Raw genomic sequence first — 20,054 nt, 5'->3', positions numbered from 1 at the left:
ATCAACTCTCGCTCTGATCAGAGACTATTTGGGAGGACTTCTTCCAGAATAGTTTAACTAGTGAGGTGACCTGCACATTTGCGCGGCTAGTATTGATATTTTAAATATATCATGCATTTTTTATCTAATTATTATTTATAAACTTAAATCTTTTTCATCAAATGCTATTTGCTTCGGGAATCAAGAGTACATCTCTATTTCTAGTGCAGTAGTACCTCCTTTTGTCTACATCTTTCTTTGTCAGTAATGTGGCCGCATGACAAGCACACAACCCTAATCCTGTCACGACTACCTATCTCCTCAATCTTAACTACTACCATTCGCTGTAGTGGTAGTAACATGTTTCTTATCTGCTAGCCCTTACAACAGTGCTGCCAACTGGTCAGTTCAACTGACTCAGTTGTTCTTTTGCTAGCTTCTCTACTTTATGATCCTTTTGGTTGTCTGGTGCTATTATGTTTAATTCTGTCATTTGTTGCATGACGCCATGCCTCGATGGCCTAGTTTTTGTTGGGAAACAATCGATCCAAGTTTCTTACTTTTTGGAAGCCAACAAATCTCCATAGTGCAGAGCACAAGATTCCGTTCAAATTTTCAGCAACCATGTTCATATTCAAGCCTGATGAGCTTACTATACCAATCATGGCCTGATCGATATTGTTCTAGTTCCTGATCTGCTTGTGGTGTTAATTTTTTTTGAGCTTGTGGTGTTAATTGTGAGGTGAGGTAGTGTCTTGTAGAAATGTCGGCAACAAACATTTGGAGGGTGGTAGTCTAATACAGTGCAAAGTCTAGAATTATCTTATTTATTTTGACTAATAATAATATAATCTTAAAGGTGCATTTGGGATTTTCGTAATATAATAAGATATATGTGTGGTAAAACATGTTAATTGATTGTGTAACTAGTATTCTATAGGTATGCACGATATGTAGCTTCATATGCAAAACGATGGACAGATTTATATTTATAAATAGAAATATATTTTAGTGGAGTGGATTATTTATAAACATGTACTCGTATATGGGTATTTTAGGCTAATTTTTCGTAATGGCAATGGTGGGTAATTTTAATTTTTATTTTTTTTCCTCCGATTAACATGGAAATTTCTAGGTCTTAAGAGCGAACGTGCAGACTCCGTTTGATTGTGTAGCTAGTATCCTATATGTATATACGATATGTAGCTTGATATACAAAACGATGGATAGATTTATATTTATAAATAGAAATATATTTTAGTGGGGTGGGTAATTTATAAACATGTATATGGGTATTTTAGGCTAATTTTTTCGTAATGGCAGTGGTGGGTAATTTTAATTTTTTTTCTCCGATTAAAGTGAAAATTTCTAGACCTTGAGAGCGAACGTAGAGACTCCATTCGTTGGCCAAATAATAAGATAATAGATTTTATTGGAGAAGTGGAATCCGTTAAACACAAAAAGAAAAGGCCGGCTTCTACAGGCACCCCCAATTCTAGTCATCTGTGTATTCAATTGAATACATTTTATTTTGGTCAAAAAATTATATGTATATATAGATGTATTTAGAAAACAAAAAATGACGGGATATTCAAGCATTCAACAGATTTAAGCTGCAATCAATTAGTAATATGTGATGTTATAATCAATTATATACATGCCAAAAGCTAGAACTTAGGCTGTTAGAAAATGTTTCCTTTTACCTTTTAACCTCACATGACGTGATGGGAAAAACAACAAATTCTATAAATTCTCACAAGAGTAAAATACATCCCACAATGGATTCTATAGACTCTAGTAATTACCAATAAAAATAACCACGAGATGTATTATGTATTTTTAAAAATTATTCACAAATGTCTTTATGAAAATAGTATAAAGTGACCTCTAAATCTATATCTAAATTATGTACTTTTGCCATTACAAAAAAATAACTCCCAACATATCATCTAAATAACTATCCACCTATGTCACCATAAAAATAATTTGATGAAACCTCAAATTTTGCTTTCAAATTACCCTTTTCAATAGTTTAGATTGCCTAAACTAACCCCTAAATATGCATCTAAGTTCATAAATCTATTACTATAAAATATATCGAAGTACATAAGTATACTGTTCAAATTACCAATTTCCGTCATTGTAAATATATAGAAAATACTAACATATTGTGCATTATTTGTATAGACCATGTACATATGCAGGGGCGGATTAGCGTGGGGACTAGCCCCCCCGTCCGAACAGCCTGGAAAATCCGTTAGTATAGAAAATACTAACATATTGTGCATTACTGGTATAGACCATATACATATGCAGGGCTGGATCTAGCGTGGGGACCAGCCCCCCTCACTACCGGAATCTGGCACTTTGCTGAGTGCCAGATATACTCGACAAAGGCCGGAAAACACTGGGCCGGATCTAGCGTGTAACACTCGGCAAAGCCCACTCGGCAAACCCCCTGACGGCGAAGGGGGCTTTGCCGAGAGCCAAACGAGACTCGGCAAAATGGCCACGTGGGGCGACGATGACGGAGAGTTTGCCGAGTGCCTAACGGGCGGCACTTGGCAAAGATTTGAACTTTGCCGAGTGCCGACTGGGTGGCACTCAGCAAAGATTTGAACTTTGCCGAGTGCTAAAGCCCTGACACTCGGCAAAGATTTGAACTTTGCCGAGTGCCCAGCCCCTGGCACTGGCAAAGTTCAAATCTTCGCCGAGTGTCAGGACTTTAGCACTCGGCAAAGTGGGTTCCATGGAGGCCTTGTATGGTCACTTTGCCGAGTGCTTTGGCTTTTGCACTCGTCAAAGTGACCAATTTTTTTTGTTCCTATTTTCTCTATTTTTGATACAAATATAACGAATATATATCACAATATTGGCAGTTATTACAGTCACATTACAGACAGATATTATAACAAATATATAATTCACAAATACCACAATGACCCAAAATATCGATACAAATAATACAAGTCCATCACATATATCACAAGTACGATACATAGAACAAGTCCAATACAAATATAACCACAAGTCCACGAATGTAACCACAAGTCCAGAAGTACTACATGTCTGCGAATAATACCACAAGTCCACAAGTACTACATGTCCACAAATAATACCACAAGACCACAAGTACTACAAGTCCACAAGACACTCACTGGTCAGATCCGGAGGGCCAAGTTGGCCACTGCGCCGCCGGCGAGTTCTGGTCCGGAGGAGGGTCATTCGATGCGTTCCACGACTGATTCTACAAATAGGAACACATAAATTGAAGAAGCATAACAAAGATATAATAATACCTACTAACAAAGTATACTCACAGGAGTGCCTCCAGGTCCGGAGGAAAGTAAGGCTGAGGTGCAAAGGCGAAGGGAGGCGTCGGTCCATAGTTTACCGACGCGCCAAGTCCTTACATCCAGGTACGGTGACCATGTTCTGGAACATAGCGGCCTGCTCCTCCCTCAGCTTCCGCTCCTGCTCCAACTTGGCCTCGATCTCCATTCGGCACCTCCTCTCCTCCTCAAACTTGGCCTCCATCTCGGTCTACAAGATTTTAACCTCCATGTTACAATGTGAAGCAAAGTTGCGTAAAAATCATAGAACGACAACTGAATCTGAACTAACATGTCTCTGGTGCACGCTAGCCACTGAAGTCTTAGGCCGTGGGAGTATGGGCGGGGTTGAGTCGGTGGTACTTGCCCGAAGCTGCGAGAGGCTGGGCGTACTCGCCGTGTCGACCAAGCTGTGGGCGATCCAGTACCGGTCGTGCTTCTTCCTGCCTCCCGCCTTCATGATGGCTTCTCCAGAGAGTGGCGCGGTGGCCGGATCCCAAGTCTCCCCGTGGAGCGCCCTTCCCATCTCTGTGTACGCATTGATGCGCGCGTGGATGCTGGGGTTGGTGTAGGCCTCTGGTGGATCTGTCGGGTTGTAGGCCACGTCGGACATTGCCCTACCCTTGTGAGACATGGCGTATGCCATGAAATCATTGCAAGACTGGTCTGAATGTGACGCGGACTGCCAAAAAATCAACAAGATGATTAGTAAGAAATCAAAATTTAGCTTCAGAAAGAATGAAGATATTAGTGAACTTACCCAAGTCTCCTTGTACTCGGTGAGGCTACGGCTCCCTTGATGATGTGCCGGACCCGGCATCTTCAAATGGCGCTCCCGGCATAAGGCGTGCTGGCGGCCCCACTCCTCACTGATTCACTTGTCTACCATCATAGACCAGCACTCGCCCTTGTTTGCGCACCAGTTCGGAGGCATCTACACGTAATGAAGTGTATGACATATTGTAATATCAAATTCAAGATAAACGAGTAGATATGGTATTTATTTACCTTTAAGTACTGGTCTCGCATGAGAAATATGTCCTTTGCGGCTGGTTTCTTCACGCTCCTATCTTCGTAATTGGTGCAGTACAAAATGACAGCCTGGACACGCGCCTTGTAGTGCATGTCCTTCACCAGCTTGTAGCAAGCCATGTGAGCCTGCTCATTCGCTCGGGCCTCATGGCCTTCCATGCACCTATAGAAATCCTGCATATAGACCCGATAATTGCAACCATCATTCCAAAAAGTGAAACAGAATGCGATATTTTGACCATTTTAGTGCGAGGATGACTTACCCACAACTCCCCGACCACCCGCCTCGCTTTGGTGCCGAAGTTCCTATCTTCTTGATCAGTTGCGTCCGGGATGGCCATGTGTGGTCCCACATGTAGGCCGGCTCCAGGACCCCAGCATGCATCATGAGCCCGGGGAAGTGCAACCCGCACAGAAGACCCAAGATACCATTGGGCTTCCGTTTGTGGTCACCTGGCTACACAAAAAACTACCCCCTGCAAGAGTGTTTAAGGTAAAGTTTTAGTTAGTATTGTGATTTTCAACATATATAATGCATAATAAAGAAGTACTAATATACTTACTTAGGCTCTGCTAGTCGAATCATTGGGTGTCTCTCTAGAGGTATCGGCCGCCGCGGGAGTTGCGACGGTCCACGCTACCACACCTGCCGCTGACCTCCTGCTGCCCCCTCCTCGCCCTCCTCCTCGTCCTCCTCCTCCTCCTCCTCCCCTGCCCGTCCTCCTCCTCCTCCTCGCTCCCCTGCTCGGCCTCCCTCTGCTCATCCTCCTCCTCCTCGCTCCACTACTCCTCCTCCCTCTGCTCCTCCTCCTCCTCCTCGTCCTCTACAGGAGAAGGTGTCCCTCTCCCTCCTCCTCCTCCCCCCTTCCCTCCTCAACCTCTCCCACTACCTCCTCCACCTCTCCCTCTCCCTCTCCCTCTCCCTCCTCCACCACCTTTGCGAACACTACGGCTCCCGGATGCCTCGGAACTACCACCACCACCTCCTCCTCCTCCACCTCCACCACTGCCCCTGTACAAGGAGCTCAGCCAAGTCATCTTGCCACCGCCTGTCATCTTTGTTTAGTTACCTGAAATCAAAAGGAGTGAACAAATCAGTCAAGTGCCATGTGTCACTCGGCAAAGTCCCCTAGCTTTGCCCACGGCCGGCACTCGACAAAGTTCAGACATGCCGAGTGCCATGTGTTTACCGAGTGCTGTGCCGTCGGCACTCGGCAAATGTGCGGTCTCTGGTAGTGCCTCCTGCATAGCTTGGAAAATCCATTGGAACATGATGTGGAGGAGGAAGAGAAGAAAGATAGAAGAAGATGAATGTAGAGGAAATTGAGATGAATGTAGAGGCTTTAAACACGCAACTCAATCTTGGATTTAACTAAACACATGTCAAATACACGTGGAGGTGCTATACAAATTGAGAAAAAAACTATCAATGTGCATGATAAAGTATATAGAGTAATGGCTAATGGGAGACTATACTCCGTGGCCGGCTATAGAATAGTTATTGTGTGACCATGCTACTTGGCATACTAGGATTGGTCATGAGATAATTACTAGGGCCACACTTCCCTCAGCTGTAGCTTGTAGGCGAGCCGAGCGGACCATCCAACAGTGATGGAGCCGTCCATCATTGCGTAACTGGTGCCAGTATTGGAGGAGCAGGATTACGTATGTAATCAAGAGAATCTAGCGATGCCAGCGAGATTTCAGCCGTTTTCTCTTGTAATCAAAACATTGCCGTCCAGAATACACATGCATCTAGGTAATTACGTAAAGCTGGTTACGAGGAAATGTTTGCCAATTATGCACGCTCAAGTTATTCTTTGAAGGCCTGCTGTGGATCTGTGGTATATAAATTATTAAAGCTTCTTTTTACGTCCATGTTGACGATGATGTGAAAGGTGAACAAGATCTGAACTTATTCCAAAGGGTCCTCGCTTGTGTGTGGTCGGAAAGAATGAAGAAGACGGCGGTGTCACATCACTTGCCATGAAGACCAAACTGCCCGGTAAATTAAAGCGCGTACACAGGACGCGCGCGCCGTAATAGGTTAACAGCAGGCTTGCGATCATTATCCCTCAAAAATGGTGCGATCAAACCCGGTCGATGGGCTTTCCAGGTTAATCAGAGATCATTTACAAAGCCATTGTGATTTTGATATCCCTCGATCGCAGTTATGAGTTATCACAATGGCAATGCTACACCTACACAGTTGTTATTTTGATATCCCTCGATCGCAGTTATGAGTTATCTCTTGAGGTGGGTTATAATCAAATATTTAGAGAACAAAAATGAGTGAACTAATTTAAATTAGAGAATGTTGCAGAAGATTAGACCCAACTCATTATTCTTTTTTTCTAATATTCACTACTACAAAACAGGCCTTTGTTCCTGGCCATTTGTCCCGGCAGCCTTTGGGCCCGGGACAATAGGTGGCTTTTGTCCCGGGTCCAACGGCTAGCCGGGCCAGCGGGGGGGGGGGGGGGGGGACGGGGGCCTTTTGTCCCGGTTTGAGACACCAACCGGGACAAAATGGGAGCCTTTTGTCCCGGTTGGTGGTTCCAACCGGGACAAAAGGCCCGCGTAGCCTTTTTGTCCCGGTTGGAACCACCAACCGGGACAAAAGTCCCCCCTTTTGTCCCGGTTGGTGCCTCCAACCGGGACAAAAGGCCTTGCGCCCCTTATCCCCTTCCCTCTTCCCCCGCCCGAGCCATTCAGCTCACTTGTTTTCTTGCTGTTCTTGGCTCGGGATAGATGAGTTCTTGCTCATTTCTTCACCACATTTGTGAAGATCTTTGATTGCCCGTCCATCCATCTGCTCTAAAGGTTTGGGGCTTGTTTTTCTCTTCTTCCTTGGCTTGTATAGCTCATTTCATACTTTAGAAATAGAGAAAATGTGTAGCTAGCTCATTTCTTGGACATTTAGCTAGCTAGATTGCATATGTAGGTGTAATTTTCTTTTAGATTTAGATGAGTATATGGATAGTAGAAATTTTTAGAATGAGTGTAGATACTTCATGTGATGTACTTGTATATATGACCATATTGTGGATAGTTGATTTTTTTATTCATGAATGAATTAATGAAATGAGTATATTATAGAATTTTTTGTATTATGAATGGATTATTTTGACACTCTAGTGATGTATTTAATCAGGCTCACATTGAAACCATCTAGAAGCTAAAAAAATCTTTTTTTCGAAACAAGTATACGTCGTTAATCTCCATCCAACGGTGATGGCACTACCTTTCAGGGATACACGATGCGCTATAAGGACGTCGCAAATCGGTTGGTCGCATCACCAGCACTTCCGATTGATAAGAAGACAGCATTTGACGCAGTCAGCATGCCCGTTGTTGTACTGAGAGCATATCAACGAGCATGCTGCCTGTGCCAAGTGCTGTGCCTATTAATCGTAAATGTTGGTGTTGCGACTAGCCGATTGGTGACATCCTTGTACCGCACCGTGTCCCCCCGAAAGGCAGTGTCATCACCGCAGGGTTGAGGTTACTGACATATACATTTTCAGAAATAAAGGTTTATTTTTCTTCTAGAGGGTTTCTGGATATTGAAAAGAGTGTACTCCTGGAACTGAACGGTGTCAAAGTAATTAGAAGTTATAGAGATTTCTTTCAATTAATTAGAGATTTCTTGAGGATTAATGATACATTTCGTCTTTTTTATATAATTTCATTGTTATTTGCAAGAGTTATTAATCTGATCATTGTAATTGTAATAGTAAATAATTTTTGCATTGTAATGGTAAGAATTTATAATTATGTGGAAAATAAAGGTATTTTTTAGTAAAATATGGCTTCAGCAGCTGGAGAGAGTGGCGCCGGTGGGGGTGATCGTTGTTCTTCTGGAGAGAAGGGCACAACTCGAGTAGGTCGTCGGTCCAAAAAACATAGTGCTTTTCATAGGGCAGCGCTCCGTTATTTGGAAAAAGAATATAGAGAATGCATGGCAAGGGGCGAGGAACCTCTGTTTGATCTTGAGGATTTATTGCTGCGTTACGGTTCGTCACCACCAAACTCGGAGGTTTCAGCTCCGCCATCTTCTTCTGCGCCAGCAAGAAATCCGTTAGAACATTCTGTGTTCCAACGCAAGGACGGTTGAAAACCTATGTGTTGTTGACCGAATTTTTAAATTTCATGTATAGTACTCCTTTGTTAAGTTCTGTAATGGATTAAGTACTCCTTTTAATTAATCAAGATGTATGATGGATATTGCATATCTTTTAATTATTCATGTTATGTTACATTTAGTTTAATTTAGGTTTGATATATTTTATTTATTCGATACGTGTAAAGAATTCAAATCGATTTATTTAAAATGCAGATGGACCGGCAATGGATGTACAATGCTGACCGACGTTCGAAAGAATTCATTGATGGCCTGCATTATTTTTTGTCTGTGGCTGAGGCAAACAAGCAGAATGGTTTTATGTGCTGCCCGTGTGTTCATTGCAACAATAACAAGGATTACTCATCTTCAAGAACCATACACAGCCACATTTTCGCAAATGGTTTCATGAAAAAGTATGTTTGTTGGACGAAGCACGGAGAACAGGGGGTTACCATGGAAGACAATGAAGAAGAAGATTTTGACGACCACTTTCCCGGGAATGCTGGAATCGGTGCATTCGATGACGATATTCCCATGGAAGAGCCCGAAGTAGATGTAGCAGAAAATGATCCCAGTGACGATCTGGGGCAAGCATTGCACAATGTGCAGGCAGACTGTGAGAGTGAAACGGAGAGGTTGAAGTTCCAGAAGTTGTTAGAGGACCACCATAAGTTGTTGTACCCAGATTGTCAAAATGGATTTAAGAAACTTGGCACCACCTTGGAGTTGCTGCAATGGAAGGCGACAAATGGTGTATCCGACAAGGGATTTGGTGAATTACTCAAACTTGTTAAAAAAATGCTTCCTAAGGACAATGAATTGCCTGCCACAACGTATGAAGCCAAACAACTTGTTTGCCCTTTGGGACTGGAAGTGCAAAAGATACATGCATGCCCCAACGACTGCATCCTCTACCGAGGCGAGTACGAGAATTTGGATGCATGTCCCGTATGCAGTGCATTGCGTTACAAGATTAGAAAAGATGATCATGGAGATGTCGAGGGGGAGCCTCCCCGGAAGAGAGTTCCTGCGAAGGTCATGTGGTATTTGCCTATAATACCACGTTTGAAGCGTCTGTTTAGAAATAAAGATAATGCTAAGTTGATGCGATGACACAAAGAGGAACGCACGAAAGACTCGATGTTGAGACACCCCGCTGATGGGTCGCAGTGGAGAAAAATAGATAGAACGTACCCTAAATTTGATTTGGATGCAAGAAACATAAGGTTCGGTTTGAGTACGGATGGCATGAATCCTTTTGGTGAGATGAGCAGTGGTCATAGCACTTGGCCTGTGACTCTTTGTCTGTACAATCTTCCACCATGGCTCTGCATGAAACGAAAGTTCATCATGATGCCAGTGCTTATCCCGGGTCCAAAGCAGCCCGGAAATGACATTGATGTGTACCTAAGACCATTGGTCGAAGAACTCTTATTGCTCTGGGGCGATGAAGGTGTACGGATGTGGGATGAATACAAACAGGAAAACTTCAACCTACGAGCATTGCTGTTCGTAACGATCAATGACTGGCCTGCTCTTAGTAACTTGTCAGGACATTCGAACAAGGGATATAAAGCATGCACACACTGTTTAGATGATACCGATAATATATGGTTGACTCACTGTAAGAAGGTTGTATACATGGGTCATCGTCGGTTTCTTCCCATCAGGCATGCGGTACGAAAGAAGGGCAAGCATTTCAAAGGCCAAGCGGACCACCGAACAAAACTGATGCACCGTAGTGGTAAAGACGTCTTCAACATGGTAAAAGATCTAGAAGTTGTTTTTGGAAAGGGATCTGGTAGCCAACCTGTTCCGAACGAAAACGGAATGGCGCCCATGTGGAAGAAGAAATCTATATTTTGGGAGCTACCATATTGGGAAGTCTTAGATGTTCGTCATGCAATTGATGTGATGCACCTCACGAAGAATTTTTGCGTCAACCTGATAGCATTCTTGGGAGTGTACGGAAAGACAAAAGATACAGTAGAAGCACGTCAAGAATTGCAACGTATGGAAGAACGAGATGCCTTACATCCACAACAGCGAGATAATGGACGACAATACTTAAGTCCTGCCAGCTATACTCTTAGCAAGGAAGAGAAAGAAACCATGTTTGACTGCTTGAGCAGTATAAAGGTTCCATCTGGATACTCATCCAATATAAAAGGAATCTTAAATTTGGCAGAGAAGAAATTTACAAATCTCAAGTCCCATGACTGTCATGTGCTTATGACCGAACTTCTTCCGGTTGTGCTGCGGGGGATTCTGCCTGATAACATCCGGTTAACCATCGTGAAGATATGTGCCTTCCTCAACGCAGTTTCTCAGAAGATAATTGACCCGGAGAATTTGATAAAGCTGCAAAACGATGTGGTGCAATGTCTTGTTGGCTTTGAGCTGATATTTCCACCATCTTTCTTCAACATCATGACACATCTTCTAGTGCACCTTGTCAAAGAGATTGATATTCTCGGACCAGTATTTCTACACAACATGTTCCCATTCGAAAGGTTCATGGGGGTACTCAAGAAATGTGTTCGTAATAGAGCTCGTCCAGAAGGAAGCATCGCCAGTGCCTACGGAACTGAGGAGGTCATTGACTTTTGTGTTGACTTTATTGATGACCTTAAACCGATTGGAGTCCCTGAATCGCGATATGAGGGGAGACTAACTGGAAAGGGTACATTAGGAAAGAAATCTTATGTCTGCACAGATGATTTCTCATTTAAGAAAGCGCATTATACGGTTCTTCAACAATCATCCTTGGTTGACCCATATATCGAGGAACACAAGAAAATTCTGCTCTCCAATTTCCCGGAAAAGTCTGAGGCATGGATTACTCGTGAGCACATGAACACTTTCTGCAGCTGGTTGCGGAAGCATCTAATGCATAACATGGATATAAGTGAACAACTGTTCTTATTGGCTAGGGGACCATCTTGGAATATCTTAACATACCAAGGGTACGAGATAAATGGAAACACATTTTATACGATAGCCCAAGATAAAAAGAGTACCAACCAAAACAGCGGTGTTCGTATGGATGCCACGGACAATAATGGAAAAAAGACACATATTACGGCTACATTGAAGAGATATGGGAGCTGGATTACGGTCCCAATTTCAAGGTGCCTCTATTTCGTTGCCAATGGGTTAAGCTATCTGGAGGAGGGGTAACAAAAGATGAGTATGGGATGACAATAGTTGATCTCAACAATCTTGGGTATAGAGACGAGCCATTTGTCCTAGCCCAGGATGTCGCTCAGGTTTTCTACATTAAGGACATGTCCAGCAAGCCAAAGAAGGGGATCAACAAGCAAAAGGATGAGCCTAAGCGACACATAGTTCTATCAGGAAAGAGAAACATCGTTGGAGTGGAGGACAAGACAGACTTTTCAGATGAATATAATAATTTTGTTGTCATTCCACCTTTCGAAGTAAATGCTGATCCATGCATCCTGCTAGCCAATGATGATGCTCCATACTTGCGCCGTGATCATAATCAAGGGACATTTGTGAAGAGAAAGTCTGTTACCGCTAATCCTTCATGTACTTGAATCATTTTATATTATTGTATAAAAACATAATCGCAATTCGAATACTTTTATTATATATGTACTGTACAATTATACTTTATGTGTTATTTATATTATTTTATATATTTTTCACTTAATTACTAGACTCAATTATAATTTTCATTCAATAATGGATTACTCAACTAATTTTATTTATTTCATGAAATTACATTCACATTAACACACTATACTCTCTCACTAACACACACAATCTCACTAACACACACTATCTCTCAAACTCACACACTACTCATTAATATCATGAAATTGCTTAATTTTATCTAAAATTCACTTTTTAAACGTTAATATCGTGATAGAATCCACTTTCTATCGAAAAGCAACAGTTTGAAAAAAAATTCACCTAATATATTTTTGCATGGTCAAAATAACAAATATGATTTCAAAAAAGTTAGATATTTCATTGACCCAATCACTTGAATGAAAATTAATTATTTTTGTTGCGTGTATCAAGTTTATATAGAGATAAGAAATTTTGTTCCATAATTTTTGGAATCATAATTTTATTAACTGAATTAACAAATGAAAGCCAATTTTAAAAGAGAAGTAAAAAGAAACAAAAACAAACATAACATTAGGCGGGAACGAGGGAAAACGGGCCCCTTTTGTCCCGGGTGGTAGATCCACCCGGGACTAAAGGTGGGCCGCGGGCTGGGAATTTTCCCGGCCCGCCCAAAAACCCCTTTTGTCCCGGGTGGTGGCTTCACCCGGGACAAAAGGCCCCCCCCATATATTTCCTTCCTCCTTCGCCCTTCTCCTAACACTTGGTTTCTCATCTGCGCCCGTCCTGCTCCCCCCACCGCGCGAGCCGAGCACCGCCGCCATCGACGTCGCCGCCGCCCAGAGCCCCGACCTCACGCCGCCGCCCAGAGCCACCGCCGCCGCCGTCCTGCTCCCCCCACCGCGCGAGCCGAGCACCGCCGCCATCGACGTCGCCGCCGCCCAGAGCCCCGACCTCACGCCGCCGCCCAGAGCCACCGCCGCCGCCGTAACGCCCTCGCCACCATGCCCTGCTCGCCGTCGACCCGCCGCTACAGGCCATCCCAGCCCACGCCGCGTACCCAAAGGTAGAGCTCGATCTCGTCCCCTCCAACACAGAGCACTAACAGAATCACCATGCTTGTCTGCTGCTCTCAAATGTAGGTGCATTGATGCTTGGTCATCAAATAGGAAATGAGGCTTCACAAAACTATTATAGTGTTCACCCTGAATCTGACTTAAATCATCTGTCACAAATAGGAAATGGAAGGAAATAAGCTCACAGATCAACACAAACGCACCGTGTAAATCATCTGTCAAACTTACAGTACCACAACAATGACTAACATAACTTTCTAATTATGATCTGCATGAGATAAAAATTATTGATAAGTAATTGACATGAATCTATGAATTTACTATAATAACATTCAGGGTCCAACTTAATTGACGTAAATTGCTGACTTCGATTTACTAGAAAGAAAACTCTTGGCAAGTAAGTAACATGGATCCATAAATTTTCTATAACATTTACTAATAAAAAAACTTTTAGTTTTGTGCTACTTAGACCTAAGTCCATAAAATCAACCACAACAAAAGAACCTGATGAAATCGGCACAATTCAAAGAAAGTAGCAAATTATATGGTTAATTTAGCATTGTACAGGATCAATGAAGGTCTAGAAGATTACAAGAATTGTGTACTAAGAAGCATGGTAAACTAGTATAAGAGCGATCAATCATTCAACAATACATTTGTTATACCTAAAAGGTAAAAGTAATGCAGCAGCCTGGTACATAAACTACTAAAGCTGCCTGTACCTAAAAATAGATGGAATCATATTGGAGAAAGGCCGAATCCCACTGCATTTGACACCGAGGTTTCATCTCCTAAAAGATCGTCCTACTACGAGAGTCCCCTCAACACCTTCTCCATTCCATTGAACCCCAGAAGCTCTCGCTACATTGGGAAGCTCCTGCCTCTGTATATATAGTTCCCCAATGTTCTTTAATTTTTAGTTTTCAGAGTGTGTCGAGTGTTTGCAGCACTGAGATCGACATCGTCGACCAATTATGGCTCATTTTCAGTAGCTAGGAAGCTACACTCATGTAACTTTGGGACATGCTCATAATTTGAAATCATAATTTAGAGTTCATGTTATTTAGAGTGAAATCATAATTTGTTGTTAAGAGTGAAATCATAATTTGTTGTGTAAATAAAGGTATATTTACAAATTTTTAAATGTATGAATGTATGTATGTATGTATGTATGTATGTGTAAAGTGAGTTTAAATTTCTTTTAAATATTTCATGTATATTTCTTGAATTACTTAGTGAAATATTTCTCGACCTCATCCATCGATCGGTACTTAGTGAAATTATCGATAGAATATTTCAAGTTCATTTCTTGAATTACTTAGAGAATATTACTCGACCTCGTCCATCGATCGGTACTTAGTCAAATGCTCGCAAATATGTGGATTATTTAGATAATTTTTTAAGGGTTTTATTTGTATTCATATTTTAGTTACGATGGACCCGCGACACACAGACGCGGAAGACGAACAGTTCTTGTTGAATATGATTGGCGAAGGTCAAGGAGATGTCGCTGAACAAGCTGATGATGGCAGCAATACCGACATATATTTGAATATGTCCGGTGATGGAATTGAGGCACCATCTATTCAGGATGACGCTGCTGCTGAACAAAGTGCTAATGTACATATCACAACTATAATTATTTGTAGTGACAATCATATTTTCATCTGAATCTATATGAATACTATGAATGTTTTTTTATAGCCGTCTGGATCATCGTCGCAGCAGAAAAAGACGAAGCGAGGCCCAACAAAAAAACTGGAAGGGCGGTTCATTATAACGGAAGTTGGTCCAGATGGCGAACCGATCGCTCCAGAAGCTGCCGCCAAAAAATTCATAAGACAATCCGGATGTATTGTCAGGGACCACATCCCGATCAGCTTCAAGCTCTGGAAAGCTTCCAATCCAAGCGAGGAACGGGATGCGGTACCCGAAAGAGAAAAAGAATGGTGCTGGCAGGAGTTTAAGAAAAACTTCACGGTTCCAGCTGAATCCGAAGAGATATGCAAGCACTGGACCCTGAGTAAGATGGCCGAACAGCTGTGATCATTCAAGAAAATTTTGACGAAGAAATATATCAAGACCGGGACCACACCCGTATTTACCGGCGAGCTCGAAAAGCTCAGGGGTCACTGGGATGCATTTGTAGAATACAAGTCTTCAGAGCTTGGGCTTCAGAAGGTGCAGAAGGCCAAAGACAACGCCTCGAAGAAAGTGTACCATCACACTCTAGGCCAAGGAGGCTACAAGCTTGCAGTACCCAAATGGGAGAAGATGGAGCAGGATCTGCTTGACAGAGGCATCCAACCTGCGACCATGAACTGGCCTGAAAGGTCAAGGACCTGGTTTTATGGTCACGGGGGAAGCTTGGACCCATTGACTGGTGACTGTGTCTATGGGCCAAACATCCAGCGAGCAGCCCAGAGACTACAGGAGGCCATACAAGCAGCGGCCGAGGGAACATTCAAGCCGGATAGAGAGAGGGACGAGCTGACTTACGCCCTTGGGAATCCAGAGCATCCGGGCCGCACAAGAGGCAAAGGCGTGGTTCCATGGAAGTATGGGTTCAGGGATTACATTGAGTCATATAGAAGCCGGCAAAGAAGAAAGAATGATTTGCGGGAGCACTTACGAAGGCTAGAGGAACGGCTCATGTCACACGATCAAAGACTGGAGGAAGAGGTTCAACGCCAAGTGGCCATAGCAATGAGCCAGCAGCAGCAAGCGCAAACGTTGCCTCCAGAGCCTAGTGTCGCAGCCGATCACCTGTCTCAGCGGAAAAGCAGCTGCGCTTCCACAGACGTCGCCGCCGCCGAGCCCACGGGGATCCAGGCCGCAGTTGAAGCGTCGGCCCCGCAGCGATTTCCAGTGGATGAGATCACCCACCGGACACCTTGTGACCTGCAGACTGCCGTTAAGAATTTAATGTTCACTGTTGCGTACGGTACCGCCATGCCAACCGAACCAGGCGACGTGTACCACGGGCAGCAAATTCCGCCTAGATACACAAGAGTTGGCGTGGAGCAGGTGTGCCAGGGTTGGGAGACGCTCGAGCTTGATATTCCTGGAGGCGATGGGGAGAGGACACTATCAGAAGCCATTCATGGCTACATCCTATGGGATAAGCGCTACATTGTCCTAAAGTCGGATGATCAAACACCAAGACCGGCATCTCAGCATGCCTCTCCAAGACCGGCATCTCCGCAAAACTCCCCAAGGGCAGCACTGTCTCGGCAAGGTTCACCGGCACATTCTCCATCACCATCATCTCATGCGCCGATGAACACTCAAGCGTCACCGTCGCCTCCATGGTCACCCCCTCCGCCGCCGGCAAAGAAGCAGAAACGGCCGCCGGCAAAGAAGGTAGCTACACCGGCTAAGGAGCCTCCAAAGAAGAAGGAAAAGAAGAAGAAAACCAAGGAGGCTCCTATTAAACCCTGGGACATGAGCCTTGAAGAATGCGATCGGATAACTCAAGAAGAGTTAAAGAGCACTTCAAGCCGAAGCCGAAGCCGGAGCCCGAGAAAGTGATAAATCTGATAGATTTGAAATTTTTTAAGGGAATGTGCGAAGCAAATAAGAGAAAATTCATTCCGAGAGACCCCCCTTCAGACTACGAACGCACAATTATCAAAACTACTGAGAAAAAGAAGAGACAATCAAAGTCGTCGTCGTCCGACGTTCCACAGCTCGGAGCCCAAAAGAAACAATCAATAGAGCCTCTCGTAGTGGGACAGACGACGCAAGAACAAGACTTTGTTACATTTTTGAAAGAATCAAACCTGACGGCCGCTCAGATTGCAGGGGGGGAAGATATTCCAAAGGCCGATGTGGTCGTCAAATGGACGTTTGAGATCGGCAAAACTCTTGTACCCCCCGAAGTAGTGTCTGTGCTTCCAACGCAAATGTATAAGCTGCACCAGCACTACAAGCGTGCGATGGCCGATTGCATCTTCATGCAGGGCGCAAAGATTAAAGATGACGATTTCTTACAGGGGGAGGCCATTCTATGGATAAACTGGGAAGAAATTTACCAACTATTCCATCAGGAGGCCCTCGACATCTCTATGGTCGCCTTGTGGGTTCTGTAAGTATTTTACTCTCCTTACGTATTGTTTTGCATGATCTCAACATACTGATCTCTTGATTTATTCGGTATCATGTAGAATGGAGATACATACTTGCAGAAGAAAGGGATACTCTCACCTCGGCTTCATCGACCCAATTACTTGTAATTGGAGGCTTCTACGCGACAATACCGATGAGATATTCCAAATGTTGTTCAAGTACATAAGCGTTTATCACAACAAGCAAATGATATTGTTTCCTTACAACTTTGCGTGAGTGATTCCTTCCGTCTAACTCTTTCTATTCTGTAATCGAATTGTTTAAACCTTAACTACCAAGAACTGCCTCCGTATAATCTTGCAGTGAACACTGGGTCCTAATTGTCATAATTCCCGAGAAGAGCCTACTCGTGGTTATGGACTCATTGAGGAGACCTCCAGCACAATACGAAAATCTTCTTAACATGATGAAAAAGTAAATCTACCACTACTCCGTCGGTGACCGATAATTTGAATCACTTTGTTACTTGACTATAATTGTTCTAATCATGTACAGGGTTTGGAAAGAATTCGCTAAAAATCATCCAGGCAAATTTGACAAGGAATTGAAGATCAAGACAGATTTTCCGGTACGCACTTGGATGATTCATTGCACGATTCATTAGTTTTATTATATATTCATGTAAATACCTGATAATTTCTTCTCTCTTAAAGTGTGTGAGGCAGAAACCAGGCACTGTATTGTGCGCATACTATGTATGCGAGAACATCCATGGTCTGGTAGGTCCTCCAAAGGGCTGGACAGATTGGGAGGAGGAAGTAAGTAAAAAATTTGTTAATATTTGAACTCATATTTTAATTAGTCGAAATTAATTATCCCCTTTTTCCATAGGTCGGGGAGATGCGCGATAAACTCATACCGGAGGAAAAGATTATGGCGATTCAAGAACAATTCTCCGGATTTATTGTTGAGCAAGTCCTCGATCCAAAAGGCGAATTCTACTACGATGGAATATCTAATATTGACAACCACAGCAAATATGACAATATACGCGTATATATGTAATTAAGAACGAATATAAGTATGTAAATATATATGTGTGTCTATGTATTAAATTTCTATTTATGAGTATGTATGTATTAAATTTCCAAAAGGCGAATTCTACTATGTAATTAAGAACGAATATACCTATGCAAATATGATGGAGTATGTATGTATTATATATATAAGCACTCCAATAATATATATGTGTATATATATATTTATATAATATTGGTCCTAGACATTTTCATATGTAAAGGAATTCACATGTATAGATATGTGTATACATATATATATAAGTGAATTAATTTATATATGAAAACTATCTAGGAAAAATATTATATAAGTAACTATATATATGTATATATTAGTCGAGATCATACACACTGAATTCCAATACATAAGTTTAATTGAAATGCAAAAGTATAATTGAAATAGAAAAAGAATTGAGAAAAGAAAAACATGAAAAAAAGAGACATTTTGTCCCGGTTGGTAACACCAACCGGGACAAAAGGTGCAGCCAGCGCCCACCAACCGGGACAAAAGGGTGCGCCAGCCACGTGGGCGCTGGCTGCACCTTTTGTCCCGGTTGGTGTTACCAACCGGGACAAAAGGTCCTCTTCTGTCCCGGTTGCCAGACCCGGGACAAAAGGGCACCCCTTTTGTCCCGGACTGGCGTTCCCGGTTGGGAAACCAGGACAACAGCGGTTTCCCAACCGGGACAAATCAACGTTTTTGTAGTAGTGATTAGTACTGGAACCGTTGGGGATCCTATCCGTCTGATAATGGATCGAGCATCTAATCATCTACATACATTTATCCGACTTGAAACGAAAGGTATATACCATCGTATATATCATCTATATCTTGCTAACGGAACAAACACAAAGTCCAGTCACTTTCTCCTGTATTGACATTCTCCTTTTATCCATGCATGACGTCTCTACTGGCTAAGTGGGTAAGTTAAAGTGCCAAAGGGAATCAATTTTTACATTTAATTTTCACCCTTTTTTCTACTTACAAATATGAAAAACGTCACATCACACATGTCCAAAGATCACTAAAAACTTCAGAATAAAATGTGATCCGCCAATGTTTGGATTGTTTGGATCCAGAGAGGCTAAACTTTAGATCATATCACATCAAAGAGAATCTTGATATTTAGAAGTATTAAATAAAATTTAATTACAAAACTAATTGCATAACTCCGGGGCTAAACTGTGAGACGAATCTAATGAGGTATATTAATCTATAATTAGCTGATAATTACTATTTAATTAGGCTTATTAGATTTGTCTCGTTAATTAGCACCCATATTTGCAAAAAGTTTATAAACATATTTTATTTAATACCTCTAAATAGTAAAATTCTTTTTGATGTGACAGGGGCTAAAGTTTAGCCCCTGGAAACAAACAGTAGTAGGGTGTATATATGTTTGAGAGCTACGTACTAAAAAAATTAGAGAATACTAAAAGAAAGCAAATGAGATAATATCAGGTGTGTGTCCCAAATCTATTTAACATTATAACCTAAAACAGTAAGTAAAATGAAGATTACACATAGATATATGTGTGAACAAATCAGTAGAGGAATAAGTAATATGTATTTGCACCACCAGACTTCCTAGGTTCAGACCGGTCCTGTCAGAACCAATATGGTTGCTCGAATCTTGCCCCCGGCCAAACTTGAACATTGTTTGACTTTATTGTTTGAACCATGATCATCATTGGGGACGAAAAGGACGTACCCAGTGACGTAGGCGCCCGCACTGTGCGGGGGTCTGGGGGAGGTTATTAGCGGGAG

Source organism: Panicum virgatum, chromosome 4N (assembly GCF_016808335.1).
Source record: "Panicum virgatum strain AP13 chromosome 4N, P.virgatum_v5, whole genome shotgun sequence".
Lineage (NCBI taxonomy): Eukaryota > Viridiplantae > Streptophyta > Magnoliopsida > Poales > Poaceae > Panicum > Panicum virgatum.
Note: the sequence above shows the minus strand (reverse complement) of the source record.